The sequence below is a fragment of the Camelus ferus genome, chromosome 5, assembly GCF_009834535.1.
Source record: "Camelus ferus isolate YT-003-E chromosome 5, BCGSAC_Cfer_1.0, whole genome shotgun sequence".
NCBI classification, from domain to species: domain Eukaryota; kingdom Metazoa; phylum Chordata; class Mammalia; order Artiodactyla; family Camelidae; genus Camelus; species Camelus ferus.
In genome coordinates, this window is record NC_045700.1 from 77732975 (window position 1) to 77755861 (window position 22887).

General features: G+C 43.5%; 1 long non-coding RNA gene across 2 annotated transcripts in view; it reads right to left on the bottom strand.

Moving 5' to 3' along the window:
* Positions 1-932: 932 nt before the first annotated feature.
* LOC116663761 overlaps positions 933-22887 on the bottom strand; it is a 52667-nt gene continuing 30712 nt past the window's right edge. For both annotated transcript variants that reach the window (XR_004320085.1, XR_004320084.1), the window contains exon 7: positions 933-1870. This is a non-coding gene — a long non-coding RNA (uncharacterized LOC116663761). The remainder of the gene's footprint in view (positions 1871-22887) is intronic.

The window sequence follows — 22887 nt, forward strand, 5'->3', positions numbered from 1 at the left end:
GCAGAAAGAAAATTCTTGTGGAAAAGTTAGTATTACTGTTGACGTTACAGATGAGGGTACAGTGCGTGGGTCTGGGAGTAATCACCCACTTGTCTTTAAATTTATGTCAGCATAAATTAGGCCATAATTTAAATATAGTATGTAAATTATTTATATAAATATATTACATAAATATAATATAAATTATTTATGTCAGCGTAAAACCCGAGGGAGCATTGATGTGGTTCTCCTTAGGGCTCATCTTATAAATCTGAAAACCCACAAAAAAGCATTTGCCATCTGAGTGCATGACAGTGCTGTGTCTGTGGGGAAGCTGCTTCATTATTTAGGAACACAGTGAGTGATTTAAACTTACTCCAGTGCTTGGAAGCAAGCAATTTACAAGTAACCCCTACATGTGACTTTTTTTTTAATCACCTTGAAATTAAGGCCTTCTACTATTGGCCTGGGACCTGCAGCCCAGGAAAAGGTGGTGAAAGAGACAAGCTTCTAGAGTGATCTTTGGAAACTCAACTCAGGGAGAAGTGGGGTCCACAGTTGCGGCTAGAAATGGACCTGCAGGGTGAGAAACCTGATTCGGCCTGGTGCCTCGGGCAGCTTGTAGAAGTGACCATGCTGCTCCCATGTGGACAAAATGGTTCTCTTTGTGGTTTTGCTCCTCAGTCCCTGTGGGTCACAGGGTTCAGGATTAGTTGCAGTGGTGAATATTCTAAGATCTGCTGGTACAGGGACCAGATGCTGCTTTCATGCTCACACCAAGACAAACTGGCTTTCCACATAGCCCTGGCCTGGTGGCGTTCTGCAGGCTTCCTCATTCCTCCCTTCCTGGAACGGAGGTTTGCTGAGTGCTGGCCACAGGACTGTGATAAGCCATCAGGATGGCAAAATGCGGGAGAGCAGCTCTTACTCTACAAGCAGGTAAGAAAACTTTCAAACATCTATGAATGCAACTTGATAAGGCTGCAAAGAGAAGGGGGAATAAAGTTCTGTGAGAACAAGAGAAAGATCTTGTTCCTGAGGAAGATCAAGGAAAGCCTCAGGAGGAGGGAGCCTTTGGACCGTGTCTTGAAACGTAGGAGCCATGTTGGGGAGTGGGAGAAAAGCACCCTGAGGGGAGGGAACAACATAAACCAAGACACAGAGACCTCCCTCCCCCAGGGAACAGCCAGTAGCACATGTGCCTGAAACAAGAGTGACTGGGTAAGGGGAGGAGGCAAGATACAAGACTGTGAAAGGAGGTTACAGACAAAAGAGGAAGGGTCTAATAAGTGGTTTGGACTTTACCCTTCATTCAATGGGGAGCCATTGAAGTCTTTTAGAGCAGATAAAATGTGATCAAATTCGTCTTTTTAAGTAGTCACTCTGGCAGCGTTGTGGAGGATGAATTGGGGGGTTGATGTAGAGCTTGGAAAAAATGAAAGCCAAGTCTCCTATAGCATTTTCCAGGTGAGAAAGAAGGAGGTCTGGGCCAAGCGGTGAAGGAATGGCAGGTATTTAAGCAGTCTTTCTGATAGACAAGCGGTGGACTTGGAGATTTATTGGACATGGATGTTGAAGGAAAGGGATGTAGGCTGATTCCCAGGTTTCTAGCTTGTGTCTGCACTAGAGGGATGTTCCTGCCATCCAACATGGGAGGGGCTGTTGAGCGAGGAAGTGACTGTAGGAGTGCTGAGTCATTTGCTTTCGGTCACGTTGTGCTTGCAGCTGGGGATGTGCAGTAGGGAGCTGGAAATGCAGATCCAGATCTCGGGGATTTATGACACCTGAAAACAGAGGCTAGGAGGTGTCCGAGGATTTGATAAATGTCCAGGGATTCCTAGTGAGTGGTGATGTCTTCGTCATCTTGCAGTCCTGGGTTTTATCATGGTACCTGAAATGAATAAATGTCACTTGATTATTTTAAAGCCAGAGAGAGAGAGAAGAAGGGCAAAACCTGGAAAAAAAACCACCAGATTCTGAGGACAAGCAGAATGAGACTGAGCCCGCAAGGGGCAGAGGGAGAGGAAGTGGGACTGGTACTGCAAAATGCAAGTAAGAAGAATTCCAAGAAAGGAGAAGGCGTGGAAACTTTAGAACCCAGGGAGGAAGAGAATTTGGCAACTAGGGTTGTTTTTTCCTTCAATAGGGAGATGAATATGGAAACTAGTTTGGAAATGATTGATGGGAGGATGAGAGGTAAAGTAATAGGAAAGGAAAATTCAGGCGCCACTTCTAGTGAATTCAGACTTAGAGAGGAGGATAAAAGGGTTGGAGGTTGAGGGCAGGACTTCTGGGTTGGGTGGATGGCTGGTTTTAAAGAATGAAGTAGACCAGAGTGTGGTTTATGGGCAAAGGGAAAAGCCCTGGTGGACAAAGAGAGGCCAGAGATGAAAGTCAGTGGATTATGAGAGGATCGGCTAAAGAGAAGAGGTGGTAGAATGACTTTGGAAGGAAGACTCACAGCTAATCCTTGAAAACAGGAGGGAAGAAGAAAGCAAAAACAAGGAAGCTCTCCTTAAAAATCAGCTTCTAGGATTATGGTTATTTCTTGGTTACATGTCATGAATTTCTCCAGAAGTGCCTAATAAGACACATGGCACTTGCTCTAATTGACGTTGAAAAGCCAGAAGTCTGGGTTTCAGTTCTACTTGGCATAGGCCAAAAAGAGGCTTTTATTGGAAGCTCTTATTTTCAGGTTTTTATTTTGGTCTATTTCAGCCCTGAGTTAACAACTGAAAATACTGTATCAGACAAAAAGAGATATAAAAGGAAAAGGCATGCCATTTCACCATTAACTCAGCCTTGCAGGAAACACTGCCTCTCAACAGCTGCAGTAAACAGCACTGAAGCCCCTAACCGAAACTCGTCACCTCCCAGTTAGGCTGGACCGATTAGGCACCACTGACATTCCCCACAACAATGGAGTTCAAAACTGCACAACTGGCCTCACAGACAGTAAAAAATGAATTGTTCTCTCTTCACATCTCAGTCCTCTTCCTGAATGAGATCCCTGTAGAAAGGCAAGAATTCTGGTCTTTGGTCTTCACAGCTTCAGTTTTATACAGTCTGCTCAATGAGGGCTTACTTCAACCACAATTTTATTTTTGATTTATATTTTTTGAGCATTCTTGCTAAGCATGCACTCTACTGCTGAGCTATACCCATCTCCCCCACTAACCACAATTTTAAATGGCAGAGAAGCTTAGGATTATTAACTGTCATTAAATTTCCTGCTCTAATTTCATAATAACTATTCTTCATCCTTTTCTCCAAGTACTAACCTTATCCTGAAAAGATACTAGATCGGAGGTTCTGTGTAACTGAAACTTTGGTTTGGATATTATCTAGAGGAGGAAGAAATAAAAAGAATTCATTTCTCCTAAACCATTTTCCCTTGTAATTCTGTGAAGTTTGGATGAATGGTGTATATAACCTCCCCCTACCCACCCCCAACACGTATACTTTATAAAGTTCTGCAAATGGCAAGGGACAAATCACACGAGTGCCACATGCCTTTGGCTGAAAGAGCAAAGCCCAGTTCTTAACACAAACGTGTACTTCAGTCTCTGTTGTTCCCCATGGATGTGTTTCCTGGCTTCCTGGCTACAGTGCCCTAAGCCCTGCGGCATCCTGCGTCAGGATTCCTCTGCCATCTGCCATCCACCTCTGCGCTCCGTGCATGTCCTGTGTCCACAAGTCTCCCTGGATTCATCTTCATCTCTTATTAAGCTTCTATTCCAGATTCTTTATCTTCCCCTTCTAGATAAAAGATGCTCTGGAATAAGCCAGAGCATTTTAGATAGAAAATATTGCCAAAAGAAATCTCAAAATTGGGTCTCACCCTAATCTTTCTAGGTCATATATTGTGACAAGGTTATTGGCTAACAACACAGGAGATGTTACCCTTTAATGCAGAAAACGTTTTCAGAAGCTGAACTGTTCAAATGCACCAACTCAACTTTTCGTTCTGACTCCATTGTACCAATCACTCTCTTAAAAAAATTTCACTTCAGACTCAATCCTAACTCCTTATCTTTCCTTACAAACCAGTTCCTTATTTTATTTCTAACAAAATTTTTTCTTCATATAATTAATATATGCTAATTTCTTGATATTCATAAAACACAGATCAAAGGCAATGAAAACTCCATGAGTCAGAAATAATTCCTATTAACATTTTGAACTTTATAATCCTTCCAGTCTTTTTCTTTACACTCACATAAATAAACACACATACACACACACACATATATCATCCTGCATTGCTTTTTTCAAATGGAATTTATATATTTTTTCCTTTTCATTTGATAATAGATCATAAATAACTTTCACATCATTTAATATTATTTTTTCGTTAATAAAATTTTTAAATTTCTAAATATAAATGCTTGCTGCAACCAGTGAAACTATGCAAAGATGCATAAAAGTGCAGGCGTATGCATGCACACACACACACACACACACACACACACACATTTATGCTACCCACCTGAGGTAGCCGAGTATCTTGATTTGTAAACATCCAGACCTTTCTCCATCTTTATACAAACTTTCATGCACACAGAGATTCTTGTTTGTTTTCACAAAATGGAATCTTGCTCTACACATTATTATGAAAGCAACTTTTCTTACACAGTGTATCATGGACATTCCTCCAGGTCAATAAGTCAAGGTCTAATTAATCATTTTAAAGACCTGCATTAAGATAACATAGTGCAGATGTACTGTGATTAGTCAATCCTTGTCGTATAGACAGATATTCAGTTATTTCCAGATTTTTTGCCTTATGTACATGCTTTACTTTCTATAATATAGGTGCTCATAAAGAAGATTGTTAGTCAAAGGCTTATACATTTCTAATTTTTAAATATTTTAGAAGTTTTTGTCAAATTCCTTTGCAAAGATATCTAACAAGTTCCAATCTCATCAGCAGTGAAGGGCAGTGCGTGTTCTTGCTTCCTTGCCAGCACTGAACGTTACAGCACCTTTCCATTTTTTCCATTCTGCTGGGTGAAAAATGGTATCTGCTTCTTACTTTCATTTGCATTTCCCTGACTACTAGTGCAGTTTTGCATTTTTTACGTGTGAATAGTCCTCTAAAAAAACATGTTTAAAGGCTAACGTGTTAACATACTATCATTTATTTAATCAATCTCCTACTAGCAAACACAAGTCATACCCAGTTTTTTCAAGTTGTTAGAGATATTGCAATTAAGATCAAGCCACGTGGTTTTGTGTGTCTATTTCCTGAGACTAAATTCCTAGAACTAGAATTCTTGAGTTCAAGGGCATTAGTAAGCAGGGCGATCAAGAGTGTGGGTTCTGAAGTCAGGCTGTTTGGATAGAATTTATCATTTTGTGACTTTAGGCAAATAGTATATTCTTTGCCCCAGTTACTTTTCTGCAAAATAATAATGATAACATGTAACTCACAAGATTGTTGAGAAACTGAACTTATTAGCACAGATAAAGCCCTTGGAATAGGCTGTGCAATTCAGCAAGTGCTGAAGAAGCATTTGCTACTATTATGAACACCTTGAAGGCTTCCAGTGCATATGTAACATGATGTAAAAGTGAAGTTTGACCCTGTCACTTGGAAACAGCAGACTCCAGAACCCACGCTCTCACCCACCACGTTACGAGCACCCACGAACACACTTCCAGTTTTAGGCATTTCATCTGAGAAAGTACACAGACCCACACAAACTAAAGTGCTTGGATCTTAATTGCAATGATGATGTTCTACACCAAAGTTAAGTGCCTGAATAAAATTTCAAAGAATGAAAATAAAGGCTATTCCTCCTCCCTTGGACGACAGGCAAAAAGGGCTGAAAGTTTGGAAGGGGAAGTGGATTTGTGAGGATCAAGTCTTCGGTGGAGCTGAGATGTGGAGCCCCGTCACAGGGGTAGGGGAGGGGTGGGGGTGGGGTGAGCATGGTGACCCTCATCTCAAGCTTAATAGCCTCTTCCTTCACCGTGTTCCCTCTTCCGAGAGGCCAGAAGATGCAGTTAACAAGCACAAAGAGACGAACAGAATGTGATAAGGTGATCAAAACCATTGTCGGAAAGATGGGTGGCCCATCACCCACTGGCCTCGGCAGGGAGAAGGGGAGGAAAAGTCTGACCTCTGAATGAAGACTGAAGTTTGATTAATAGCTTGCACATAGTTTTCATTTCTGAATCGAGCCAGTGTTTGTGACTTTGATCACCAGCCAATCTGTTCCATATGAGTAAGTGGAAAAGTCAGGGGGCCGGCCAAGTTTTCAGCCAGTGACGGGGCAAGATTCCACCACTGAATAAATTTTCATGGGGTGATAGGAGACACAAATAAAGAACTCATCACGCTTGTTGAATGTAAAGGCTGCATCCAATAAAACACTGTCTTCCAGAAAACTTGTCTCCAACGAGCAGTGTATGAGAGTCTGTTTTCCCCTCATCAGAAAACCTTGTGATCTATAATTTGGTTTCCCAAACGGACTTGAATTGTGTAAAGAGAACGAACAGAGTGGCCGACACAGATTTATTGCTTGGCAAGTATAGTTCTAATAGTAAATACATAAATTGGCATTTTAATGGATTAGCCCATCTCTCGTGAGATGAGTTTATGTGAATCAGGGCTGTGAAGTGAAATCCCTTTCGGAGTGGACAGCTCGAGTTCCCACACGCCCATCTGAGGACCAGACCTGGGTCTCCCGGCCCAGCAGCACCGGGGGCCCTCCGGGAAGCCAGCTGGCTGCCAGCCTGCCTCTCTTCAGCACCATTTAAACAGCAACAGGCAGAACAGCAGGCTTTGAGGAGTGAGGACATGAAATGGCCTCCGGGGACCAAGAAACTGGATGCTCCCAGACTGAGAGACCCGGTGTCTAATTGCGAAGCAGCTAATCGTAGAGCATCTATTTGAGAGGGAGCGTTTGAACAAGAAGCGGAAATAACCCTGACTCCATTCAGCACAGAATGAGACCTGGGTCTCTCCGTGAACAGCTCCTGCCGACGAAAATAGCAGGTCTGCGGGGCTGTGTAAAGGTGCTGGCGGTGGGGCGTGTGCACATTACCGTGACAGGCAAACACAACATCGGGAAAACACTTAATCTGCCAGTTTATCCCCAGAAGGACTCACAACCAGAGTGAGTGGGAGAGCTGCATTCTTCTTCATTTAGGAACGAGCCACCGCTAATGCTGTGTTCTCCCAGTTCATAGACCAAATACCTGCTCGCGCTAAAACTGCCACATATTATAAACCTCACCGAGGAAGTGAATCCATCACGTTCGTGCTCCCTGAAGAATAGCTTTTCCCTGGAGTACATAACCCATTACTGCATATCTCGCAGAAATCAAATGCAGACCCTGCATCTTCCACCACAGAACAAATCAGTTTTGCAGGGAAAAAAAATGCACAAATCATGACATTTTATATTTCTTTAGCGCTAAGGCTTTTATTTCATTATGGTTATTATTTTGTTCTTTTTCTTTGTTTTAAAGCAGCAGATCCTCTGGCATCTCTACCCGTGGATTTGAGCCAGAGCTAAGGAAGGGATGTCCTTCTCACCTTGGTCTTCGGGCGCAGAGTCAAGGCTGGTATCGAGGCCAGCTCTGGACTGCAATGGGAAGTAGCTGGAGGGACCCAGAAATCCCTTTTATTTATCTGGGACACTTTCCTGGCTCCCTCTCCCTTTCATACAGGTTCCTGAGTTCATACCTCTTATCAGAGGAGTAATCTCTGCTGTGTCACTAACACTAGACTTGTTGCTCTCTGGGTTCAGGGATTTATTATCCACCACCGTATCCCCATGCCCAACACGGGCCTTGGCACATGGGGAGCCGTGATTGTATATTAGGTGAAACAATCTATATGTGGGAGGTGGGGAGGGTGAAGCTCAGGTGGCAGAGCATATGCCTAGCAAGCACAAGGTCCTGGGTTCAATCCCCAGTACCTCCTCTAAAAACAAATAAATAAATCTAAGTAACTCCTCCACCCAACACACACACACAAAATCTGTATGTGAATGAAAGAATGAGCTGAGAATATTTAAAGAGGACTGAAAAAAAGAACCCAAGATTGATTCTAATGCTGGACTTTGAAGAAACTAATACTTGTTGAATGCCTTCTGGGTATCAGTGATAGGCAAGGCACATGAAATCTCACTTAATTCCCACACCTCTCAAATCATACCACCGGCTCAGCAGTTACTGTGTATATCTGGGCTTGCCTCTGCCAGCACAAGTGGCTGCTAGAAACTGAGTTATTTTCCTAAGATGTTTAGAAACACAAAGTAGTGGTGGCTTTAAGAAAAAAAGATCTCAGTGGTTTCTTGAGCTTGCCTCTTTCCTGTGTTCTCTCTCATCAACATGCCCAGCCAGATCGATTGATTCATCCATCTATTTATCTATCCATTTTTTTTAAAGTAAGTTGTGTAGGAAAGGTGGGAAGACTGAAATGTCATGTTTTATCAGGGAAAACTTTTACACACTTAGAGATTATTTTAAACATATATAGGGGCTTGGCTCACAACATTGACCTCTGGCTTTAAATTTGGTACACCAGAAATTGACACATTGTAAACTGACTATACTTCAGTAAAAAATAGAAAGAAAGAAAGAAAGAAAGAAAGAAAGAAAGAAAGAAAGAAAGAAAGAAAGAAAGAAAGAAAGGAAGGAAGGAAGGAAGGAAGGAAGGAAGGAAGGAAGGAAAGAAAAGAAAATCATATTTCACCCCCCAAAATAAAACAAGTACATAAATAAATATATTTGGAAAGATGAGAGATGGTTAGAATCAGGAAACTGACACGGTGCAGCGTAACCTCTGAGGAGACACCAGTACCCCACATTTCTGCATTGCTTTGGGGGCATTGCTAGGAATGGCACACAAAACTGACATCATCTTAAGAATGGGCTTAAGCCAGGGTGATCCTATTGTGTTGATGTAGCCCCAGAACTACACAACCTTGGTTTTCTCTTTCTCTTAAAGCTAGAGTTAAGGGAGAAGGGATTACCCCAGCTTCCTGTTGGTTAACTTGTAGATAAACAAGAGTTTGTAGTGCTTTACTTCAAGAAACAAACAGTGTCAGATGCATCTGAAGGCCCAGTTGGCCTGGTGCGGTCCTTTCTCAGGCCAGGTTTTGTCAGAGGGACATCATGAGATCATTTCCAACTTTCCAACCCCTAAAAAGACATATTTACATTCCAGAAAAGTAGTTTTTCTTCTAACATCTCTTCCATTTTACATCCAGGGCACAACAATGTTCAGCATGACCAACCATTTCAGTCTGTACTGAAGAACTCCTTGCACGCCTGGCTGAGAGGCCAAGGCCTGTCATTGGAACATCCGAGATAAACCATTATCCTTAACTTTTATGCTTCTAGGCCAAAGCATAGCTGAGCCTTGCTCATTTCAGCTGAAGAAAGAGAACTAAATGGATATAAGAACTCTTTTTAAATACTTGTTTTCAAGGGAATCACCCAAACTTGCCTACTGTATCAGTCTATGAGTAATCAGTCAGCCATTTTAATGATATCAAAACTCATGGTCAAGTGAATTTTAGATAATCCCCAAAGTAATTGTTTAAACACACAGTAATGTCAGCTTTTAAGTTGGGGTTCTTAGGAGAGCTTAGAGGGCCATGCAATAAGAATTTTAATCTGTCTGTTCAGATGGCAATGGACCAGTGGGGGCTTTCCTCCTTGAAACTGACATTATCCCTCTTACTGGTATTGCACAGACACCTGGAGATTCATTAGACACTGTCTCCATATCTGCCTCAACTACCCATGGCAGAAAACCTGACCATCCCCATAACTTCCATGCTATTTTTTAAATGCTACATTAAGATTTGATCCCTATTTAAGCTTTTTATCCCCTTCTCCATCTAGTCTTTAGAACACGAACTCATAGGGACATACATAGCTTTTTAAATCTTCCTGGATTTTCCCTGCTGAATGTCCATTTTGTATATTTTACACACATTCAACAGCAGAGGCGATGGTCCCCCATTCCTCGGGGGCTCAGCAGTTTACACTGGAAAAGGCCACAGACCTCGTTAAGCACACCCCTCTGATTCCATTAGTCCAAGAAATAATTATATATCCACTCAGGTATTGTTGAGATCACTGGAAAGAAAAATGTGGTAAATATTTTGGTTTGAGCATTTTTTGACTGTAGCCATTTATAAGCAACTTAGTTCTACTGGCAGGAGAATTACAGATTTCTGCGCTATGAGCAGCAGTGGGCTGGGGCACAAGTAAAAACCTTTAACCGTTGTCTCCCTTTTGTCAGGGGAAAAGAGGGCTTTCAGAAACCCACAGGCATCTTCTTGGTGGGCTACGTGGACTTTCTTTATGCAGATGGGCTTTCTCGCTCTAAATCTACGGGAAGCTTCTGTTTCCTAAATCTTGCCTGGCCACCAGTGTTTCACTCGTTCTGGGCCCCACACAGCTTCTCATAAAATATTTTGCTTCTAAGTGAGTTGTGAAAATGGGACTTACAAAATGACGACAGAAATATTGCTTTTAAAACCCCTCCAGAAGCTTCACGGTAACAAAATAGAATATACGAGGGAAAAAATGCCCAGCTGGAGCTACAAAGGTGTAAGGGAATAAGCTGGTTTCTTCTTACAGGATGCAGCCAAAAAGACTCATTAAAGGCCATAATCTACTTGTATAATCTCTTTTGTTAATATTAAGGTTTAAGGTTCTGATAGAAATTATATATATTATAAGATACAACATTAATTCTAGTCACTTAATATTAGATTAAAATAAAGAAATACTAAAAAACGGTTAAGAAGGAAATCAAGAACGTTTTTCTTATGAAATTTTAATCAAGAGAGAGGGTATAGCTCAGTGGTTAGAGTATATGTTTAGCATGCATGAGGTCCTAGGTTCAATCCCCAGCACCTCCATTTAAAAAAATATATTTAAAAAAACAAAACAAAACAGAGTGAGACAGAATGACAAGAAGACATCCCAAATATGCAAAGCCTTGGAAAATATATTCTTCATGCACTATTTCTGAAGTCATTATTAAGAATGTATTTTAGCAAAACACAAAAGCAAATCCAATTAAGGAGGAAACCCGAGATCCAACAAACAGGGAAAGCAGCCAAGCAGCGCACTACAAAGAAAGCCCACAGGGACAGATGTGGAGCAGACCCACAGGGAGTCGACACGGCCCCACCCAGTAGCTAGTATGGGCTATGTTCTAGAGATGTGACCAACGAGGCCCATTTCCTTCTAACAATCAGAATAAGAAGCAGCAAGCAAAACCTTTAAAGAAAGAAAAAAAAAAAAAAAACCACTTACATGAAAATTGTGGTCCAGATGCAATTAAACCAAACATGGTGTGATTCTGAGCATCTTAGAGAAGAGAATCCATGTGACCTTAATGATCCAAGAATCCCCCTTAAAAGACTCAAGGTTAGTCATAGAGGATTCCCGACCAACCGACCGTACACTGCTCAGTTCTCTGGTAAATACTCTTTATGTAATTGTATCACGAGAGCTTTTATTTACAGTCGCAGGACAGAATGTAAAATACTGACCTCGAGGACATATAAAATGAAGGTTGAACCAGCCAAAACCGCAAAATTTCTGGGAAGGAGAGATACAGGAATACATAGGGAGATAATTTCTGCTTCTTACCTAATGCGCGTCAAGAGCTACCAAGGAGAGATTTAAGTGCCCTCTTCAGTTACAAAGGCAACAAGTACAGAGGAACCTCCCACTAATAAATATTCCCACTTGACCTGACGTTTGAAGTCTGTCATTTACTTCAGGTTCATATTATCCTAGGGAAAAAACGCATTCTATCCCTCTTGAGAACACATTTCTCCCTCCGGGTTAGGACTCCTCTGATTTTAAGAAGCTCCTCCTGATTGTACAGACAGCGCACGTTTAGGAAGCGCTGTTGATCTCTTACCGCTTGTGACAAGCACCAGTGCTGGGACATAAAACAGAGAGCACACAAACAGCAATCACAGTCTCTCACTGTCAGAATCCTGCTATTTGGCTGGGAAATCTCCACCCAACTCCCTCCCCAAGCATACTGTGGTCCAACTCCACGCCATCGTTTAAAGCCCGTTTCGGCCAGTGCCTGATACTCCCAACTGCAGGCGATAGATGGTCTGACGTAATGGAAAGATCATGGATTTATGTGATCAAACTGGGTTCATATTTTGCCTCTGTCTTACTTCTCTGAAACATCAGGCAAGTTACTTAATCTACCCCTACTTTAGCCCCCCCCCCCCCCATCTGTAAAACAGAGGCATTGGTATCCCGCGGACAAGTCTGTATTCATGATCAAATGAAATAACCTGCAGGCGTTTAGTAAAGTGCTTGGCATGTAGCTGGTGTCAGGAAATGTTAACAATTTAGCTTCCTCCCCTCATAGATCAGACTCATTGTGTTCAATATGAAGTGTTCTCAATATACTTGTTCTTCTTTTTACCTCCTTTTAAACATCTGTGGTCATTGGTAGAACTTTTAAGAAATGTTCTTTCATGTCTGAGTTTCCACAGCTCTATGACCAGAACGCTAATTGAACAAAGGAGAGTCATGCTAGTTCAGCATCTCCCGGGCTAGCCCAGAAGCTGGATTGCTGCTGCCACCTGGTGGTTACAAGGGGAATTTGAGGCAGCATTTCACAGACACTTAAGAGCTAAGGTCCAAATGGCCAAAGGGCCGCCCCTCCCCCACTCCCACTCTGTTAAGAGGGAGCTTGGTGAAGGTGAAAAGCCTCTGTTTATTTTCTAAACAGTGTCTGAAAAGGGAGATGCTTACCAGTCTGTTTCCATCTTTTAGATTACAAATCAATGTCAAGACTGACCATGGGTAACTATGTAAAGTTGGCAAAGACTGACTGAGAACCTGAGATTCTTTCCTAGTCCCCTTCCCCAGACTTTTTTGGTTTCTCTGGTCCTCATGGCATATGCCGTGTTGTTCTTCCTCAAATCAAAATCCGTTCAGAAAAATAATTCTGACTAAAATATCCACTTTGAGGTATAAGTGGTTAACCAGGTTTAATGTGCCTTCTCCCCCTGCAAGGTTTGCATTTTTTGTTGCTGGTTTTCAATAGAGGCATTACCTGTACATGGTACAGATGACAAAAGTTCCTCCCCCTCTGCCAAACCACGCAGTCCCATTCTGCAGAGGCGTGTTTACCTGTATCCTTCCAGAGATTTTCCGCCCGTACGTACACATACAAATATCGCTTCTTCTTCTTCTTAAAAGGCAAATGCTGTCTAAGCTATTCTGCATCTTGCTCTTTTCACCTCAGGTACCTTGGAGATTATGTCATGGTATCTGCACTTTAACAGGAATTAGAACTGTCTTCCTAGGGCAAAAAGAGCAACTCTGTCTTTGTACAAGTTGAGGGATCGTCAGGCTGGGAGAGCAGTACGTCTCCGACCTTAGTGAGGATGTGAATCACCTGCGGGGCTGGTAAGCTCAGTGCAGCCCTGTTTCTGATTCAGTAGGACCGGGGTGGGGGGGGGGGCTGGGGGGGTGGCATGTTTAATGAGGAACGTGGCTGATCCTAACACGGACTCTGTAACCACACTTTGAGAATTACCGCTTAAAGGTAGACGTTCTCAGACTTGGTTACATGTTAAAAAATCACCTGGGAAACTTCTTGTTAAAAAAATTCCGATTATAAGTAGCTTGGTCTGGACTGGTTCCCAAGTGAATCTGTCATGTAGCCAGGGTTGAGGTTTAATGTAATGATTCTCAAACTTGGCAGCTTATTGGAATCACTTGGAAAGTATTTTAAAAAATACTGATGCCTGGGTCACACCCCCAGAGCTAATAATGTAATTGGTCTGGGGTGTGTCTGGCTTGTGGGCTGTGAGCTTTTAGCGCTCTCCAGGTGATTCAAATGTGTAACCACAGTTGAGAAAACCTGGTTTAAGAACGTGCGTACTGAGAATTCCAAAATCACAACAGGTGAGGCTGGTGGATCAAAGAATGTGTTTGTCTCAGGCACCACGATTCTGCTAGAAGTGGGAAAGCAGGGGTAAAGCTAGCATGTGTCCCCCTCTCTTCTTCTTTGGTTATAAACAGTTTGTGCTCTTCAGTAAATATTTGTTCAATCAGAACTCTGTTTTCTGTCACAAGTATGGTAGGAGGACAGTATGACAACTAACTGTCCATCCTTGAATAAGATCAGTTAAATGGTATAAACCTGGAGAGAAGACCAAACTCCCTACTTCTACCCCAAACCAGATTCAGGCTGCTTGAGCAATCTCTGGTCTGACACAGTACTCCCTTATCAGAGAAACCTAGCCTCCAAGATCTTTTCCAAGACATTCCACACACAGGTATTAGTGTAACTGCATTGCTTCCACGAATCAGTAGCATTTTCTGATTCCTCTGGGCAATGATAATTTGGCAACATTTTGATTGGAGGAAACATCTCTGAAACTCTTCAGTGATGAGGCTTCACTGAAAGCAGTTTCCGTATTTAGCTGCATCAGCCCTTTTCTACGAAGACCACCCTGGAGCTGAAGATAGAGCCAGTTTTCTATTTCCAGCTTCAAAAATAAGTTGAGAGTTTTCCAATGACCTCTCTGGATGGCAGACAGATTCCTTTTTTGTTTTTAACTTGTTGGGGCATAAGAACCAGGAGAGCACTGTTAACATTTCTCTGGCTGTACATTTTGGCAAGATACCAGCTTCAGCTGTTTAATTTACAGCAATATGGCTGCGGGCAAGTCAGCCTAATGAGGGAAACTAAAGATTTAGAGTTAAATATTAAATTTCTCTTCGTCTTTATTTCTTGCTGCTCCAACCAATAAACAACATGCCTCTGGGATATTCTGGCATGAGTGTATCTAGCTTGTGGTGCCTTCTGTAAGGCCAGAAAGATGCTGAACTCTGAATTACACAGGGAGTGGCTGCAGCATTCATTTCCTCTTTATTTCATGTTGGTGGTATAACCTCTCCTGGTGGCGAATGTGATATATCAATAGGGTTCATATTGGAAGTAGCCTGGTCTAGGTTTCCCATTACAGTATAATAGTAAGCCTTTCTCTCTGGGGAGTTTACTGCAAACTGGGGCACTGGGTAAGCAGACCAGCAAGGATGCAGAAGGTGCTATGGTGAAGGCTCGTCCTGATTTGTGGATCTCGCCGTTTAAATCCAACCTCAGGCATGGGTACAATAGCCCCACCCCCACCCCCACCATCCAAGGTTTCATTTCCCATGGTTTTCAGTTACCCAACGTCAACCTCAGTCTGAAAATATTAAATAGACAATTCCAGAGATAAACAATAAGTTTTAAATTGCACACTGTAGTGAGAAACATGATGAAATCTCATGCCTTCCAGCTCCATCCCGCCCGGGGTTGTGAATCGTCCCTTTGTCCAGCGTATCCCATTAGTCGCTTAGTAGCCATCTCGGCTGTCAGATCGACTGTCACAGCACCACAGTGCTAGTGTTCATGTCGCCCTTATTTTATTTAATTATGTCCCCAAAGCACAAGAGTAGGGATGCTGGCAATTCGGATATGCCAAAGAGAAGTCGTAAAGTGCTTCTCTCAAGTGAAAAAGTGAGCATTCTGGACTTAAAAATAAAATAAAAAAAATCGTATGCTGAGGGTGCTAAGATCTACAGTAAGAATGAATCTTCTATCGTGAAATTGTGAAGAAGAGAAAAATTCATGCTAGTTTTGCTGTCGTATCTCAATCTGCAAGTTACTGCCACAGTGAGTGATAAGTGCTTAGTTAAGATGGAAAAGGAATTAAATTTGTACGAGGCGTTTTGAGAGAGACTGCATTCATATAATTTTTATTACAATATATTATAATCATTCTATTTTATTATCAGTTCTTGTTAATATCTTACTGTCCCTATCTTACAAATTAAACTTTATCATAGGTCTTTATCATGTCTATAACAGTATTGTCAGGAGGAAGAGAGTTCCCTTTACCCTTCTAGGTTCTTCTGGCTGGTCTAAGAATTAAATTGACGTGAGACAGATTTACAGGAGAAAATCCAACAAAATGTAGTAACATGTATACATGGAAGAGACCCAGAAGAACTGAGTAACTCGCCAAAATGTCAGAAACCTTCACCTTAAATATCATCTTCAGCTAAAGACGAAAGAGGATGTTGGGGATACAGGTTTGGGACCTGAAAGGTAAGGAAAGCAACTGGCAACATTCGCTGGCCCATGCGGAGACAGTGGGACACAGAGAGGAATGTTCACAAATCGAGGTTGCTGGGAGCCTCCTTGTCTACCCAGCCTGGTTCCTACTATCGTTACCTCTGCTGGTAGCTCTATTCCTGCAATGGGTCCTCTATCTACATGCTTTAGGCAGTTAGGGGGGAAGGTCAAAGTTTCTTCCTGAGTTTTTGTGCCTTGATTATTTTCGGCTTGAAATAATTCACGTGCCAAAGAGACATGCCGCCCCCCTGCAGTATATGCCGGGTTCGGTACTAACCACAGATTCAGGTATCCACTGGGGGCCTTGGAATTCACCTCCTGGGTTTAAGGGGGGACTAGTGTCTGGGCCAGCACGACAATCCAGGAAGGTGGGTAACAGGCCCGCCTCCTTCTTACCCATTCTGTCACTGCAGCACCATAAACTGAACCCTGCCCTCAACAGGCTGGTGAAACAACTCTCTGTAACAGTTCCCAATGAATTGGAAACTCAAAAGTTTTCTTCTCCAGGTTCTGTCCTGTGCCTCTTCTGTTCTCACTCCATCCTCTCCCAGGTCACCTCCCCTCCTGTTGTTTCTGCTCCTGCCCACGTGTCCATGACTTCAGCATCCCCAGCTCCAACCTTTCCCAAGTCCCAGGACCACGAGTCCAGCTGGGTCCACATCCCACCGAACTGCAAACGCGACCGAATTGATTGCACCACTTTGTCCATCTACCCAGTTCCTTCTTGTGCCATCACCTTCTCCATCAGGAAACTTCTCCCTGGCTCGTCATACCAGCCCTGCCGCCACAGGAACTGCTTCCAGATCCGTCTTCTCTATCTCTGCTTCTAGCCTTCTAGCCCTATGCTTTATTGTTCCTCACTTGGGCGATTCCTGTAACTTTCTACCTGGTTCTCCTTCATTCCAGGATTTTTCTCCTTCTGTTTTCCAGAATGCTTTTTAAATCTCTTCCTAAAATAAAATATGTCCAATTCCTTTGACTTATCACTGCTGACAGAATAGGCATTGGAGACCCTTCAGTAAGGCACAGATTTACCAACAACACAGTTTAAACCCAGTATTTTCACATCATTTGCTCATGCTTTTTTTGTGTCAAACTTTCCATTACCCGAAACAGCATTCCATGTTTTCATTAAAAGAACATTTACGAAGCATCTGCTATGTCACAGGCTCCGAGCTGTTGCCAGGAATACAACATCTTTGTCAACTGCCCTTAATCCTGGTCCCATCGTGCATTTTTTTTTATCTATCTATATAATCAGACTCAACTCTTTTGATAATAAAGTGAAATGTGAATAAAATAACTAAATCTGTAAAATCTATTGAATTCGTTGGACACCCTGTGGTCCAATGCCTTGGTGCCCTTGCACATGCTGCTCTCATTTCCCAAAGTACCCTTTACCCAGAGCTAACCTCCATTCCTGGCCTTTCACCTCCACTCACTTCCCATCCACCTGGCAGATTCCTACGTGGAGGACCAGAGTCAGGCCATGGATAGCAGCTGAGAAGAAGGGCTGTACTAGCCAACGTCACTGAGCATGTGTCACCCATCAGGTCCTGTGTTGGGTGTACTCAAGGCTTTGTCTCACTGCACCCTCCCAAAAACCCTCAGATTTTCACTGTATTCTCGTTTTACAAATTAGGAAATTGAGGCTGAGAGGCTGAGTGGTTTTCCACACGGTTTAATCCCAACACTGGCACTTAAGTGCCAACCCTGGACTGCCTCCCACTCATAGCAGGTGACAAGTAACCTGAATGCAAAAGTCTATTTGTGCTGTGAATGCAAACAAATAAAGCATGCAGGAGAGAGACTGGTAAGATATACCGCACAGTGGTTGCATGGGGCCGTGGGAACACTGAGCACCTCACCTCTACCCCAGCAGCTGAAAATGCAGCTGCTTGCCTGTCAACACTGCTCCGTTCCCTCTCCTCCAAGAAAGGTGGCCAACTCTGTGTTCCTGTAACACTTTCCACACATCTCTGCTATAACAGCTATCGCATTATGTGATTTTTCTCTTTACTTTGTTTTGCCTGACAGGTTGAGCTCCCCAAAAGAAGAGATGTTTTTTCACATCTTTCAACCATCAGTGCTGAGCAGAGAACCTAGCATGTGAAGAGTGCCTAGTGGTTATTTGATGAATGAATGAATGGTGTCTATTCTAGGCTCTGTGGGCCTATGCTGTCTCTCACAACTGCTCAACCCTGCCTTTGTAATACAAAAGCAGCCACAAACAATACATAACTGAGTAATCATGGGTGTGTTCTAATGACACTTTATTTGTGGACAATAAAATTTGAATTTCACCTAATTTTCCATGTCAAGAGATGTTATTCTTCCTTTGACTTTTCTCCCCCCAACCATTTAAAAGCCATTGTTAGAGCAAATTGGGTAAGAACAAGAAGCAGCCGAGTTTGGTCCACAGGCCATGGTTTGCTAGCACCTGTTCTGAACCCTTCAAACTACCCACCACCGTTCTCAGCCTGGGTGCTGTCTCCACTGTCCCACCTGGAAGGCCAGGGGTGAGGTGAGGTTACAGGATATTTGCCATGCCAGTGCACCAAGACATCTCTGCTGAAACCCGAACAGAAGGGTCTTTCAGAGATACCCCACTCAACGGCATAAAGCAGCCTAAGTCTCACACAAAGTCCTGGTGTTTTATTCATAACAAAGTTATTAGTGAGTCTCTCAGGGAGAGGAGTTGAAAGGTTTGAGAACAGGGTTGCTACTTAAAATTGGGAGGGATGGACAGACCGTGAGCGGTTGTCTGCAAAATATGCAGACGTGTGCGTTCAGGAAGGCAGGAGGACCCGTCAAAGAGCCACCATCCGAATGCAGTATGTGTGCCAGATAGCTTTTGATCTGTTACAAATAAAGGAATTTTAAATTCCCAAACAAAGCAAAACTCCAGAGGATAGTGCCGGGTAATGGGATTATAGCACTGAAAACAGGTCAACGGAAAGACACCTGCCTTTTAAATCGACACAAATAGCTCAGAAGTGCTGGGCTGCTGCCGCTCTTAACCTAGAAGCAGGTCTGAAGCTCGGTAGAAGGCCAAAAAACTTGTCTTTTCTGTTGAAGACAGGTATTTGTTACTCCTTGAGTATCTCTCAGAGAGGGTACTCGGGGGATTTGCCAGACTTCAAAGCAGGGGAAAGAAAAACACTTGGCGATAATGCACTCTGGCGTGTGTATAAATATGTCAGCTGCCCCGTGTCTCCGGGAGTCATCTCACACTCACTAGGGTCCTGAAAAGTTGAAGACAGTGAACACTAACATTTTAGGAGCGTTTAGCACATGGTGTACCAGCCACAGCGAGCTGCCACCAGCTGAGTGGTGGGACTGGCTTTTGACTTCCCTGTGCCTCAGTGTATTCATTTGTAATGGAAAGTGGTTGCCTGAGACCGTGAGGTTCTTTTCTGCTCTGCGATTCTGGGATCATAATATATATATTCCCATATGTGTGTAACCTGAATTTCACCAGATCTCACCAGTGCTGGGATATGAAATGAACACCGTATGACTTAGGTGGTATTCTGGCCCCAAACCCTTAACCTAGATCTAATCATGAGGAAATAATCAGATAAATTCCAGTTGTGAGATAGTCTACAAAACAACGGGCTTGCACTCTCCAAAAATGCCACCATGCGGAAGAAGAAAGTTTACAAATTTAAAAATAAGTCACAGGGACTGTTCCAGACCAAAAGAGACTAAAGAGACATGATAACATACAACTATTAGGATACTTGGGTTAATTTGACTAGGGACCCTATATATTAGTTTAAAATATGTGTAATATATAATATAATTATGTATTAGTTAAAATGTATGCAATATATAATTATAAAATATATGCAATATATAATATAATAATAATTACATTATTGCATCATATATAATAGTGATATTGTGGTTATGTAGGAGAGTGTCCTTGTTCTTAGAAAATACAAGCTGAAATATTTAGGGGTAAAGTGTCATGGGTGTCTGTAACTTACTTTCAAATGGTTCAGGAAAAACAAGTGTGTGTGTCTGTGTGTGTGTATTTATAGAGAGAGAATAAAACAAATGTGGCAAAATGTCAGCAGCTGGTAAGCCTAGAGGAGGGTATAAAAGCTTTTTTTAGACTATTCTATTGACTTTTCCGTGGGTCTGAAATTTTCCAAAGTTAAAAGTTGGGGGATTAAAAAACATGTGTCAGACTTGCTACCAGGGCCAGTGTCATGGAAGACGGGAAGAAACTGAGGGAAGACAGGCAAGCCAGGGTCCGGGGAGCTGGGGGGGGGGGGAGGAAAGCACCGCTTCCTTTGGGGGAGGTTGACGTCTTGGGCACCTACACGGAGAACGAGATCTTGGAGGGAGGCCGGGCTAGACAGATAAGAAGGCCAGAGAAAGATGCTCCCAAGTCCCACTCTTTGTAGCGATGGGACGAGGAAAGAGGGCTCCCTGGGACCTGAGGATACCTAACAGAGAAAGACAGCCACATTTCCAGGGCTGCCAGAGTGATCCCCCACAGAGCAAAGGACTCAGCACTCTGGAAAATACCGATAAGAACTTCTTAAAGCTACCGGTGGTGTCATACTTGGAGCAATTGGGGTATCACCTTAAAGAGCTGGGAAGCTGTGGTACAAGCCTCCTGTTACGAGATGCATGGGTCCTAGGGATAGAATGTACAACTTTGTGACTACAGCTAGCACTGTGGTAGGGTGTATTTGAACGTTGCTAAGAGGGTAGATTCTAAAAGTTCCCACCATAAGGGAAAAATATTTTGTAACTACATGAGGTGATGGATGTTAACTAAACTTACTGTGGTCACCATTTCACAATACACGTATATCAAGTCATTATGCTGTATACCTTAAACTTACACAGTGCTGTATGTCAGTAATAGCTCAAAAAACTGGAGAGGGAAAAAAAAGGGTTAGGGTATTGTTCCAAGTATGTAGAGAAAATCTGGACAAGTTTGACCAGGAAAGTCCAGAAAGTCATCGTAGCACATTTAAAGCACCCCTGGGTTCATCTGGAGGTGATGGGGTTACTGAGAGGGGAGACTTGGGGGAGTAGCTGGTTAGGAAGACAAGCAGCCTGTTAAGACAGAAATAAGTAGGGTCCAGGCCTGCTTGGATGGTGGCCCTGTGGGAACCCTGCCACGCAGGATTCTCCACCTCAGCCTGGCAAGTGAAACAGCAGAGCTTTGGGCAGACACAACAGTCCTTGCCTTTATCTGTCGCTCGGGGGCTTCCCTGAGAAGTGCCTTGGAGACAGTCTGAATCTAAAGACCTACAGCAGTGGTTCTCTCACATTAAATGAGCACTGGAATCACCTGGAGGGCTTGTTCTAGCCCAGATTGGTGGGCCCCACCCAAGAGCTTCCAATTCACTAGGTGAGGGGGAGGGGGGCCCAAGGACTTGCATACTTAACACAATCCCACGTGGTGCTGATACTGCCAGTCCCTGGACCGCACTTTGAGAACTCCTGACACAACGCAGAGCAAAGGAGATGAGGGAGCATCCCAGCAGCCAGGGCGCGAGCCCTGTGCACGGCGGAGGAAGGAAAAGGGACCATCTTCCCAAGCAGCTAAAGAACAGGTCAAATGTTAAAACCTCAGCTGAATTTTTTTAAATGTTGTAGGAGGGCAATGGAGCAACAAGGGCGGGTGTTCCCTTGCTGCAGAAAGAGACAGAAACATTGCTGGCGGGGTGGGATTGAAAAGTGGAGGGAGACGGCCTGGGGAGGAGCAGCCTGATGGGGGCCCAAGGGCCCTGGAGGCCTGGACTCCGGTTCAGGAACCTGCTGACAGCAAGCCTCCTACAGACACCAATGGAAAAGGAGGCGGATTCCCAGGCCTGAGTATGCCCACCTCCCTTGGCCAAGGAGTCCGATCCCCTGAAGCCCCACGGCCCGCTTCCTAAGGCCTTTCCTGAGCCCCGTACCAGGTAAACACCAGCTAAACAGCAGACGGGCAAACTAAGACCTTACTGGCTGAGCTCACTATTTTCATTAAAACAAGAGCTACCATTTATTCAATGCTTAATTTAATGGGACCCGCATCATCATTCCATGAACTGCATTTTTAAAAAGTTTTACAGGGAGATAATTAGGTTTATTTTTTTTTTAATGGAGGTACTGGGGATTGAACCCAGGACCTCATCTTGCTACACACAGACTCTACCACCGAGCTACACCCACCCCCATGAATAGCACTCTGACACTGGAATTACAGATAAGCAACTGGACACTTGGACAGGGTGAGAATCTTGCCCGAGGTCACATAGCAAGTATGAACTTAGATAATTGGTGCTTCCCCACTTTTCCTTCTGGAGAAGTTCCATCTAGGAACCTGGACTGGACGTACGGTGTTGGGGTGGGGAGGAATGACAGGCAGGAGGGAGAACAAACAGCTGCCTTTGCAAAACGGAAGCTTTAGCGCTCCTGCAAACCTGGCTGCTCCTTCTGAAACCTCCCTGTGAGAAGGTCGCACACCCAGGAACTGACCTAACTACATCCTGTGCTTCGGAGTTAGGAATCCCTCACAATGTAAAGCAGATAAAGAAGAATGCCTGACTCTCACATTCCCCTTAAGACCTGCTGCCCAACCAACAAGACTGGGTTTTCAGTCCAAGCCTGTATGCGGCACACAATGCCCATCGCTGGACCCCAAGGACAGAGCCGGCTGGGGACCCTGCGAAGGGAAGGACACTGGAGCATCACTTGTGGATCTTAACCGAGGGGCTGAGGGTGTGTTTTGGTTGGGAGAGGTG